The sequence below is a fragment of the Dermochelys coriacea genome, chromosome 8, assembly GCF_009764565.3.
Source record: "Dermochelys coriacea isolate rDerCor1 chromosome 8, rDerCor1.pri.v4, whole genome shotgun sequence".
Taxonomy (NCBI): Eukaryota; Metazoa; Chordata; order Testudines; family Dermochelyidae; genus Dermochelys; species Dermochelys coriacea.
In genome coordinates this window covers 85,386,173-85,398,147 of record NC_050075.1, presented here as the reverse complement: position 1 = coordinate 85,398,147, position 11,975 = coordinate 85,386,173, and the positions used below count along the sequence as shown (strand labels likewise).

Genomic DNA, 11,975 nt, shown 5'->3' with positions numbered 1-11,975 from the left:
AGATCTGTTCATGTGGTCCAACTGATTACATATATTTTAAGGATAATATTCAAATATTCTGAATGTGAAAAAGAGGGAACATGATCTCCCTTGCTGCCCACTCCCTGTTGTTTCTGTGACTGATTATATTATCTCCTAGTTCAGTTTTAAGTTATTCTTAGTTTATTTCATTCACTACATTTCTAAGCCTTTTCTTGGTAATCATTTTATTCCCTTGTCTTCCTTTTGTTTGCCAACAGCTGACGTGGCAGCAAGCCCAAACCATTGTAAATGACAAATCACTAACAGATGAAGCTATGAGTTTCACACAGAATATTTCCTCCAACCACGGAACACTTTGAGGTTCAATAAAATGACTGAAGTTATTGAAAATTACACCCAGATCAATCTTTACCCCAAGTCCTCCAGGTGGGAGAAAACCATTCATGCTAATTCTCAAAGCTGTGAATTGGATAACGAGGTTAATGAAGCCCCGGGAAAGATGCAGGTTGAGGGCTAGTTACAGCAGTGCAAATCCACAGTGACTCCTCCCATTACAGATTTATTCTTGTATATCACTGGCCTCAAGTGGGAGCAGGAAGTGAATGGCCCTTTGCTCACAGACAGCAAGAGAAGCAGAGGGCAAGATGCCCAGCAAGGATCAGTAAGCACTGGCCATAGCAACCTCCCTCACTGTGAATAGGTCGGGGGAACCCCCTCCAAGCTAACTCCAAATGGATCAGGCTCAGTGGCTCAGCAGGGGTGGTGTTTTTGAGCAGGCAGAGAGGGAACAGAGCCATGGCCTGTTCCCCAGCAATCCAGCAGTTTGGGCCAGGAAAAAATAAAAAAGGCAGAAGTTAATGCTGCTACGAACAGTATTAAATTCCACTCTTCAAAGTCCACTCCCCACGGGGAGCAATGGGAGAGTAGGGGGCAGATATAGGGGGAGCAGCCTATGAATGATGATGATGCCCCTTTTAGCAGCACAACCTTTCACATCCCCTGTGAGCCCACAAATGCCTAGTTTCAGAGGCAGCCAACTCTGTAGAATCCAGACATCTCCCTGAGCCTTTCCCATGGGTGAGTCCACAGGAGTGTCCTCTGTGAGTGGCTCAGAATTACTGAACAAGGGATGACGCATTAAAGTTTACAAAGACATTCTGATTTTTTGCTGACTAGACAATCTGATCCAGGCTGGTGGCATTTGCACCCGAGATTCCATGTGGAGAGTTCCTATTTCTTAGCATAATTCTATAGCAGAGAGTTCTGAAGCTTTAGCTGTTGTAATTTTATGGGAGATATAGAACTATAGAGTGGATATAAACTGAAACCATTTTGAGTCACATAACGTAGTCTGAAAAATGCATGGCTCTGGCTATAACCCAGTGATAAATAAGGCCAGCAGAAAACTAAACAAAGAAAATACCATGTAAGTAATATCCCTCTGAAATCTTTGAGATGAGCAAATGTTTAAAAGAAAAATTAGAGAAAGGAAAAAACTCACTAACAAAAGTGTTATTTGGCTGCAGTTTTGTATACGCTAAATGCCACATAACATGGTTTTCAGAATAGCTAGACAACCACTCCCTAAAGAGGGTGTTGTTTGATTTTGTGGGAAAGTTTATAAATGATTGAACTGTCATATATACAAACACAGAATATGCAGAGTCTGTCAAGCTCACTTAACTGTTTTCCAATTCAATCCACACTCACTAAGGGCTGGATTCGACATTTGTAAAGTGTGATTGGAGGGCAGAACAAATTGTTGCAACCCAATTACTGGGTGTTTGGAAACAGTTTGCATTTAGGTTCATTGCCTTTCAGGCTATACAGAGGTCAGAGGCTTGCCTGTCCAGGCTACCGGCTTTGCAGGAGTTAATACACGTGCAGCTCCCCATCGAGGCTGCCACTCAGTCCTCCAGCCTCCCCAGACAGTAGACCGACATGGCTGTCACACATTTCTACTCTTAGTGTGTCATAACAGAAAATGTTCCTAGAACAGAAAAATGTTATTTTGCTTTATGCTAACTGTTTACAATGAAATCACGTGCAGCCTTTCACAGAAGGACAGGAATCCTAAACTTCATGAGTTAATAGTATGAGAAATAATGAGCAATCATACAGTACTTTTCTTCTTCTTCCAAACCTTTTAAAAACATGGATTAAGCCTCACAATACCTCTGTGAAGAGATAAATATTATTATCCCTTCTTAAAGAGGGAGAAACTCAGGCACAGAAGTTGAAATGCAAGCACGTCTTCACAATAGCTAAATAGATAGATACATTAGAGAGCGATTAGAATCCTCATCCATCAGCTCCAAAACCACTAGCTGCTGCCATTTGAGCTGTAGGAGAACTGCTTTAGCTACCCATAACAGCAGTTACTCAGTAGACCAAGAACTAGAGCACAACATCATTTCATTCACTCATACCTAAGTCAGCACATGACAAAGCAACTTTCCCAAAGCCACAGAAGAAATGGGTATCAAAGCCAGGATTAGAACCTATGAATTTCCGACTTATAATCATGTACTTGAGTGATAGGAATGTAGTGAGTTTTGCTTTGTTCATCTAAAAATGCTAGTCTTACTTATGTATTTCAATAGCCTCAGTGGGAGTTTTAGATATATTAGAAGCCCACTACTGAGTCAGGGTTGATCCTGCATAGTTTTCAAGGTGGGAGGTCACACTGAAATGAAAGTGAGAGCCCGATTTTTGACAGCCAGATTTCAGCACTGGCAAGCGGGTAGGAAGTCTGAGAAAATAACCACAAAAAGCTTGAATCTGGCACTTGGCTCAGATGTTACTTTATGAGTCTTTCAGGACATGCTTTTTCTTTCTTTAAACTGCTTTGAAGGTTCGCATCACCTGAAAAATAATCCCACTACATCATTTATAGAGCTACACAATCTTGGGCCTTCTCAGTTTGCAGTCCCACTTTAGCCTAAAACCACAGGCCAGCCCAGGGCCACCCAGGGCTAGAGCGGAATGAATTCCAGGCAAATTCCACAGCCAGCCTGGCGTTTCCTCCAGTGCAGAGTAGTACAGTAAATGGTTATAATAAGCACGGCAGCATCAACAAGCTCTGAGTGTTTTGGACTGGGAAGTACAGCACTGAAATTTCAGTGAGCTGGTCACTGGAGGAAAAGGAAACTTCAAAGGGTCACGTCTAGACAATACTTTCCTGTCTAAGAGAATTGCATGCAGGCTGGGAGAGGAAAGAGAAAGGAGGCCTGTCAGGCCTCATTGGCCATAGGTAATGGTACAGGGTAATTTCTTCTGATAATGTCACCAAAAAAGGAAATCCTACAGACTAAACTCATTAAGGTCTCGGGGAAATGTCATATGGAGAGTTCTGTTTTTGCAGGCAAGAGGACAATAGGATTGAGCTTGTCTTGGGGAAAAAATATGTTGTGACACACAGATTTATGCCTTTTAGCGGTTCCCTTTTAGATAGATTTTAGCTCTTAAAAATCTAACATCTCATGCCCCAGTCAGTAACCACATCTTTACCACACACACAAAAAGCTGCATCTTGAAAGAGAAAAAAGGAAGGCGGATGGCTGCTGCTTGAAGCTTTTGAGAAACTTCACATCATTTGTACAGTTTTACTGAAGCAAGTGACTTAATACATTACACTTCCATGGAGGCCGGTTTCAAAATCCACTAAAGGCAAAGAAAATCTTTCCATTAACTTAAAAAAGCTTTGGATCAGAACAAAGATGTCTTAAATCAGAGAATCTCCAAGCGCTTTACAAACGCAGAAGAAATAAGCTCCTCAACACCTCTCTGTCCAAGGGGAGAATTATTTTACAGGTAGGAAAATAGAGACACAGAGAGGTATAGCACCAAATTCTGCTCTGCTTTGCATTAGTGTAAAGCTGAAATAATTCCATGAAAGTAGCGGGATAATGATCCCATCTTTGGACTGGAGAGCAGATTTTAGCTCTAAGTAATTTGTCCAAAGCCACACTAGTGTCTGGTGGAAGTATGAATAGAACAATACCTTGACTTCCAGTCCACTGCCCTGTTCTAAACTTAATGTGATTTTATAGCTTGATGTAAGACTTGAGAAGAATGCCTAAGTCCCTACTCTTCTGACTGTATAATACTGGGGTGAAATCTTGGCCAACTGAAGTTAATAACAAACCTCCCAATGACTTCAGCGGGGCCAGGTTCTAACCCCTGATATTTTGTATGTTCTTAAGGTAAAATGATTTTAAAACTATACAGCAACTGAAATGAGATTAAGCCACAATCTGTCCACGTTTATCTGCTAACCTTCAAGAAATTTTCTTGTAAATTTAAGCCCAAATTTTCCAAGAGATTTATGTCTATATTTAGGCAGGCAAATCCTCACTTGTGTGTTCACACATAACCTAGCCCTGTATTCACACATGGTGGGAGGTTTACAGACTGTGCTTGGGAACACCCACAAGTGCATATGTGATCAAAAATGTGGGCATCGTGCTTGAAAAATAAAAAATACCTTGATATTAGAGCTGGTTGGAAATCTTTCAATGCAACATGTTTCTGTCCACAAATGCCAATTCGTCAAAAGTAAAAACATTCACAAAAACATGTTGCTATTAATGAAAATTCAGAAAATTGAAAGCATTTTGATAAAGGTGCAACATTCAATTTCACACTTGTCAGAATGGACTGTTTTGATTTTCCATTTCAAAATGACTTTTCATTTTTATTTACTGATTGATTGATTTATTGATTGATTTTATAATTAAGCTTGGAAGGATGAGTTTTTATCAGCACATATTAATAAACATCAGTTTCATCACACACACACAAAGTGAAGTCAAATATTTCCATTGACTATAATCAAAATTTACAGACAGGCAAAGTAAGAAAAATGCTGCTTGAGAACTTAGAGTTTGATTTAAGGATATTTATTTTGAATATTTTGACATCTGATGTTGACGTGTGTTTCAATTGCCCATAAAGCTTTAACTCTGTACATCTTAACATCTACTATCATTAAATAATTATTATCTGACCCCCCGCCATTTTTGGACCTTCCATCGTTTCCCACAACTGTGAAAATTTAAATCAATAAAAATAAATAAATGTTTAAAAATAAACATTTATGTTATCCACTGAGATTATAAAAAAATATAGAAATTGAATTCTGCCAAGCCTATTTATAATATCAATAATATCAAATAAAAAGATGAAATCAAATCAAAACATTTCAGTTGACCGGAAATGATATTTTTTTCTTCAAAATTTCAGTGCATGGAAAATTTTAATTTTTTTTGTTTTCATTCTGTAATTGAAGAAGTTTCAAAATTATGAGACTCCCCATAATGAAGAGTCCAGTTCCCGCACAGCTGTACTTCATATCATTAATGCATCTCAGAGGATTGTCTGTAACATATTCTAAAACAACCACCTAAACATTCAATTTCAAAAAAAAAAAGCCATCTGTATTTCATTGGCATACAAGTGTGTTTCCATTAGAAACTCTTAAAAATCTGCAGAGAGAACCAAATCTTGCAGCCATTATTCAATCAAAATCTCCCACTGTAGTCAATAGGGGTTCTGACAGACCAAAAACTGCAGGATTTAACTCATAAACAAAGACAACTTAAAAAACAACATGTACACTTTCAGATGTTGTTGCGAAACATGTAATCAGATTTTGAACAGCATCTAAAAATGCAAATACTGTATTATATTTTCTTGGAAAAGACACAATACTAAAATATTAGCTATTCTAAAATGCAATCAATTAAAATATTGTGATTGTAATTCAAGAGGACTATTTTAATTACAAACTGGCCTGTTGTATACAGAATAAGTCAAAAAGTGTCAAAATATCCTAGATACTAAATTCTCTCTGGCCAAGTAAAACAGGTATATGTACATTTTGTAAAAGCAGCATAAATATAGATCTATATTTTACAATCACACACCCTATTTCTCTATGTGAAAGGAACCATTCCAATCATCCTATTCTGACTTACTGGTACCTTATACATATGTGTATGCCACAAAAACAGCATACAGACACATAGTGTTCCAGTAGCAGGGAGTGAAAGATGCTCACTCCAATTCTGGCTGTCCTGAAAACACAAAAAGAACCTGTTCCACAAAGCTTCTATGACAAAAATCAAGCATGAACTCAAGGATGAGATGTAGATATTAGTGGGATTTTCAAAAGTACTCATTCAATGTTAGCCTAACGCTGTTCCAACTGAATGGTAGGGCTCCATTTGACTGCAATGGAAGCAGAGTCAGGCCAGCACTGAGTGCTCTTTAAAATACCACCATAAAGACTTTTAAAGAACACATTTTCCATTCAAGGCTATGGAACTGGATAATGAGCTGGACCTCCAACCCGCTGAAACTCAAACGAGAGTCAAGTGACAGGAACAACAATTAGAGGCACTAAAAACGAAGTAGAGAACTTTTAGTTTGGGTAACGTTCCATGCGAATGGCAATGGGCCCAGTCCTTTTACCACTGAAATCAATAGGCTCTTTGTCTTCAGTGTGAGCAGGATGAGACCTAATTTGAGGCCGATCCAGGTCTAAATTAAATTTTTCAGAGGCATGTCACAGATTGTTAATCTCTTATATAAGGCACAAACCTGCTACCGCTGGAGTCAACGGCAAAACCTCTATTGCATTCAATGATGCAAGATCAAATGCTGAATACATGATGAATTAAATGGCTCTGAAAGGCATTTTATAAAATCTGTCCCTGAGACTTTTTATTAGCTTTGTAAATTGCACACATATAATCTTAACATAACCTTTTCCTTCAGTGTACTCATTTCAGAGGAAGATATTATTCAGTCCCTCTTAAGTGGGATCCATTAACTTTTCAAAGCCTTCCCTAAAACGACTGCTTTGAGTGAGAAGTTTTAAATATTAGGAAGTGTGTATTTGCAACTCAGAATATATTTTAGGTATCACTTATCCTGTTTCCTATTTGATCGTATCATTGTGTCTTTAAAATGCTTTTCATCAGATCCATGTAGGTTGTTCTTAGATTTGTTTAGTACCAGTCTTCAGCAACAACAGAAAGGAGGTACATGAATGGACAGATCCTGCCCCAGTGATGTGAATAGGAGTTTTGAAAGGGATTTCAAAGGAAGGAGGATTGGGCTCAAAAGGTCCTGCAAAACAACAAGAACTCTCCACTCTTTGAATGAGACTAGCAGGTACTCAGCACCTCAAAGCATCAGGGCTTGAAGGATTAACATGAACCCTAACTAGTAAACACCTGATCTTTATCTTTCTTTGAAATGACATATGATTATTTGTTAATGAGTGTATAAAAATGGCTCTTTTAATCTAGCATCTCTTGAAAATGACAAAATGACAAATACATTTTGTTGCCAATGAGAATTAGTTTAAATTAAAAGACACAGTTGTAGGCAAAATTGTCTTATTTTAATTAACTCGGTACCATACTGTACTGCAGTGTGTGCAGACAGTGACCAAGATCAAATCCAATTGCCAAATGAAACTAATGAAAGTGTACACATTCTCTCTTTCTCTCTCTCTCTCTCTCTCTGCTAACATTTGTTGATTTTCAATTACATAAGGTTTTAAGTAGTCATCATAACTTCTGTACATAACACACCCACCAATAGCTGGTGTTAGAAAGGGCTGAATCAAGCTTCCTTTCAGATTAATGGGATTTTTGTGATTGATTTGAATTGCAGTCAAAGCAAGGCTTATGACACATTATTAGCTTATTTTCTTAAAATAACACCCAAGAATAACTCCAGGTTCAGGTTATAATATACACTTTTTTCAACCTTGACTATTATTGTTATGTGTCTCATACTAAGATTCTTGACTCCTGCTTTAATTTATTTCCATCTGTATACTTCTGCTGTTAAATAAAAAATATATAAAAATAAACACAGTATTGTTAGGTGAATCTTAAATCCTTTCTTGTAAATCTTGATCAGGAATCTAAACATCAAGATAAATAAATGTTCCTTACAGCCCAGCTATGAGGTGTTTAGGACCCACCACTCCCATTGCTTGCAATGGAGCCAATGGTGCTCAGCACTTCTCAGGATCAGGCCTATGGTTAAAAACTCACCTAACAACTATTATCAGAGCCCTGTATGAATAACACAGGCTCATTATTCACTTGAAATGGTTACTTTATGAAGGCCATAACTTTACTACACTGCACACTGTACATGAAGACACACTAGCCTGGGGGAAGGAAGTTCTGAGAGCTGTACAAAATAGGGTTCTTTGTTCACCTATCCTGACTACTCCCTCTTTTTTGGTATTCATAATTCTGCAGGGAAACCTGACTAATGCAGAGGTAATGTGCATTAGCCACTTGTTATACACCTGCAATGTATGCTTAGTGTTGTACTGAAACATAATAGACACAGAAACATCTCTCTACTGAAAGCATTTTCTCCCACCAGGCTAGCATCTAAATGCCAGATACATAGATCCTGTCTTAATGAGGGTCTCAAGAGAGACAAGCAATAGAAAAAATAAATAGCACTTGATACACACACTTGTCAATGCAGCAGCGGTGGGGGTTTTGGTGTCAATTGGGTTTTTTTTATTGAATATAATGAATTATAGCACTTCTGTAGCTGAGCTTACAGTGAGAAGCTCCATAGAACATATGTTTTGGGTCAGGATTTGAAAGAGGAAAGCGTTGGAGCTTAATGGAGCCTGTGCAAACCCGAATGAAGGGTTCTTGCACAAACATGGCATCAACACCAGAAATGCTGCCCATTCTCACCCAGAGATGGAGAACCCCCTCACTTTCTTCCTCCATCAATCCAAAGTGATGTTTAATGAGTATTTCCCCACCCCCCAGCTCTGACAGGCAGAAGAGACCTCTGGTAGAGCCAGCAGCAATGCTTTGGATCCACACTTCAGGATCACCTCCCTATCAGTCACTGACCTAAAAGTTGAGATCATGCTACAAAGGAAGAAAGACATTCAGACCAATGCCAGTATAACAGACATGATCATTTAGTGATTACATCCGCATACCAGGGAGGCAAACATGAGATTACACAGGCATGCACAACAGGGCACCATGCCTACCTGCTATAAAGCCTTCTGCATTTCCCCAAATAACCTTGATAACAAATGTGGGAGGAATATCTCCTTATTCTCTGCCTGCATGCACTCACCAAGCCATCCCTTTTAATAAGCCAGCCCATTTGTCAGTTTCACAATCATGTTGACAATTGGACCCCAGTGCTTCTGTCAATTGTTCTGTGTCCCCTACAAGAGAAAATGCCATGGACTAGCTGGGCTGCCCTCTTGCTGGAGGAATGGTTATCAAACTTGTGCCTCCGACACTCCCATTAACATAGTTGTGGCTAGATGGCCACTGCACATGTTAGCAAATTTATGCATTTGTACCAGTATTCGTCATTCCAAACTTATCTTAGTTACTCGTTCATTATGGGAATGATCTCTTAGTGATAATGACTCTCTTCTAGGTCTTTAGGGATAATAGCTGTCTGGTCAGAATCCATTCCTCCTCAATGCAGTATCTAGTCATAGGTTTCATAGCTGAATAGTACTTCTCATAGCTTTCATCAGTGAATGGGTTCCATATGTTCTGCTCTTTCTTGTGCCTCTGAAATGATTTAGCTCTGCAATAAGACCTGCACATCCCATAATACACTGACATTGAGACAAAACAGCTTATCATATATACTCCTATGCCAGAGCTTGGTGCATATTCATCTATCTGAATGTCTTGAAAAAATGCTAGCACAACACCGCCAATACACCAGATGGAATGCAGCTAAGAAAGGATAAATGTACCTTCCATTTCTGCACTCACTATGATTTTGTCTAATCAAAAGCCCAGGTTCCCAAAATAACAGTGATATTTGTGTCTTAAAATTGAAGATGGAAGTTAATGCTGTGTAAGTGCCTGACCCAATATCCTTTGAAATCACTGAATCTTTCTTCTGAATTCAATGGAAGCTAGATTTGACCCTAAATGAGAGTATGACTTTTACCCAGAGTATATTTACTAGTGCTTTGCCCAGTCCCCCTTAAAGTGTCCCAAGTGATAGCATTCCTCCCTTTCCTCAGGAGACTTACAGAGTGTGACAGAGCTCGCTGTCAGATGGCCTTTCCTTATATTCAGACAAAGTTTCTTTTCATCCCATTACTTCTACTTCTCCTCTCGCTATAAGCTATATAAACAATTCTTCACCAGCTCAGGTATCTACACCCAGATGGTACTAAGGAAGAGCAAGGCAGAGCAACGCAGCCTTGATTTAAGCTTTGTTCAGGTACTAGCCGGAGCTGACTAGTTTTTAGATGTTTATTTACAGAAGTTAAAACAAACACTTACCCCAGCAGTTTCCTGTGTTACTCTATTCTCCCCCATTGTAATGCTGAGTTGAAGCAACAAAAAAGCAAGTTACATTTAAAAGTCCAGGTAAAATGTCATGTATTTCATGAGGGCTCACAGTTTTTAAATTCTACCCCAAAGAGAATGGCTTCAAACTACTTCCTGGCCAAGGTGTAGGCAGTAAAAACAAGGAATTGCATGACCACATGTGGAAGTTCTACTGAAAACAGTGCATCAGATCATGCTAACAACCCAATACTGCAGAGACTTAAGCGCAAGTAACTTTGCTTAGGTGAGTCCTTCTCCTGAAGTCAACTCAGACAGGTAAAGCTACTCACATGCAAAAGCCTCTGTAGAATCAGCCCCTGTGTATGCACTGTGAATTATAGATTTAAAATAGTCATTCTCTCCACATTATTAAATAAATGTATTTTAAATATTCCTTATTTCACTCTAAAAATTGAGGGCTGGGCGTCAAGGGAGCAGGACTGGGCCCCTACTTAGGACATCGATGGTTAAGGTATTTCAATGTATTGCTTTTGCACAGAGCCAGGGTCTGTCCAAGAATTAGAAGTCATTTTCAGTATATTTTAAATCATGATCAATGTGCTCTTCTTTTACATAGTATTCCTAAAGCCACTGTAAAAAAGAAAAAGAAAAACCTTAATTTCTTCAACAACTGCTAGGTATAAGCAGGCAGCCAAAGGGAGCTGCCCTCAGGAGTTGCAGGTAGTTTCCCGTTATCCCTTCCCCATCCCAGGAATATTAGAAATCCTTTCCAAACACTGCCTACAGTGCATGAAGTGGGAAAAAACACTTTGTGTAGGTGCTTCATCCTCCTATAGAGCCATATCCCTCAGGCCCAATTTTCCTCATTTACGTGGGTGTGAGCCAATGTCAAATCAAAATGAGAAGAGTCAGATCCTTTTTTTTCTACCATAAATACACTCAAATATCAGAACTAGGCACCTGCCTGCAGTTTGCCCACATTTTAAAGGTATTATATTGTGTATTAAAGGAATACAGCATCTTTACATATAATACTCACAGAGGAACAAACCTTTTACATACATCTTCCTACTTGTTTATACTTACACAGATTTTGATGGTTGTAAGCCACAGGCATCCGAGTATGGAATCTTTTCCTCCTGGCAATTCTGACCCACGTGCACAGTAGAACCTCAGAGTTATAAACACCTCGGGAATGGAGGGTTTTCATCATTCTGAAATGTTCGTAACTTTGAAGAGAACGTTACCGTGGTTCTTTCAAAAGTTTACAACTGCACATTGACCTAATACAGCTTTGAAACTTTACTATGCAGGAAAAAAATTCTGCTTTCTCCTTTTTTTATTTTTAGTAGTTTACATTTAACACAGTACTGGACTGTATTTGGTGTTCGGTTTTTTTAGTTTTTGGTTTTTTGTTTCTGCTGCTGCCTGACTGTATACTTCTGGTTCCAAATGAGGTGTGTGGTTGACTGGTCAGTCAGTAACTCTGGTGTTTTTAACTCTCAGGTTCTACTGTATATCTGATGTAACTCAATGGGAACACTAGAGATTAATTTGGCTACCTGACTGATCTTTTTTCCTGGCCTTCCTTCCCAACATTCCATCTAATTAATCTTTATAACCAACATAATTCCTAGTCAGGGAGTCTAG

General features: G+C 38.8%; 1 long non-coding RNA gene across 1 annotated transcript; it reads right to left on the bottom strand.

Moving 5' to 3' along the window:
- Positions 1-9,482: 9,482 nt before the first annotated feature.
- Positions 9,483-11,548, bottom strand: LOC122455620. The gene is made up of 3 exons (XR_006273943.1): positions 11,412-11,548; positions 10,317-10,359; positions 9,483-9,584 (listed from the first exon to the last, which is right to left on the bottom strand). It is a non-coding gene; the product is annotated as an uncharacterized LOC122455620 (long non-coding RNA).
- Positions 11,549-11,975: the final 427 nt, after the last annotated feature.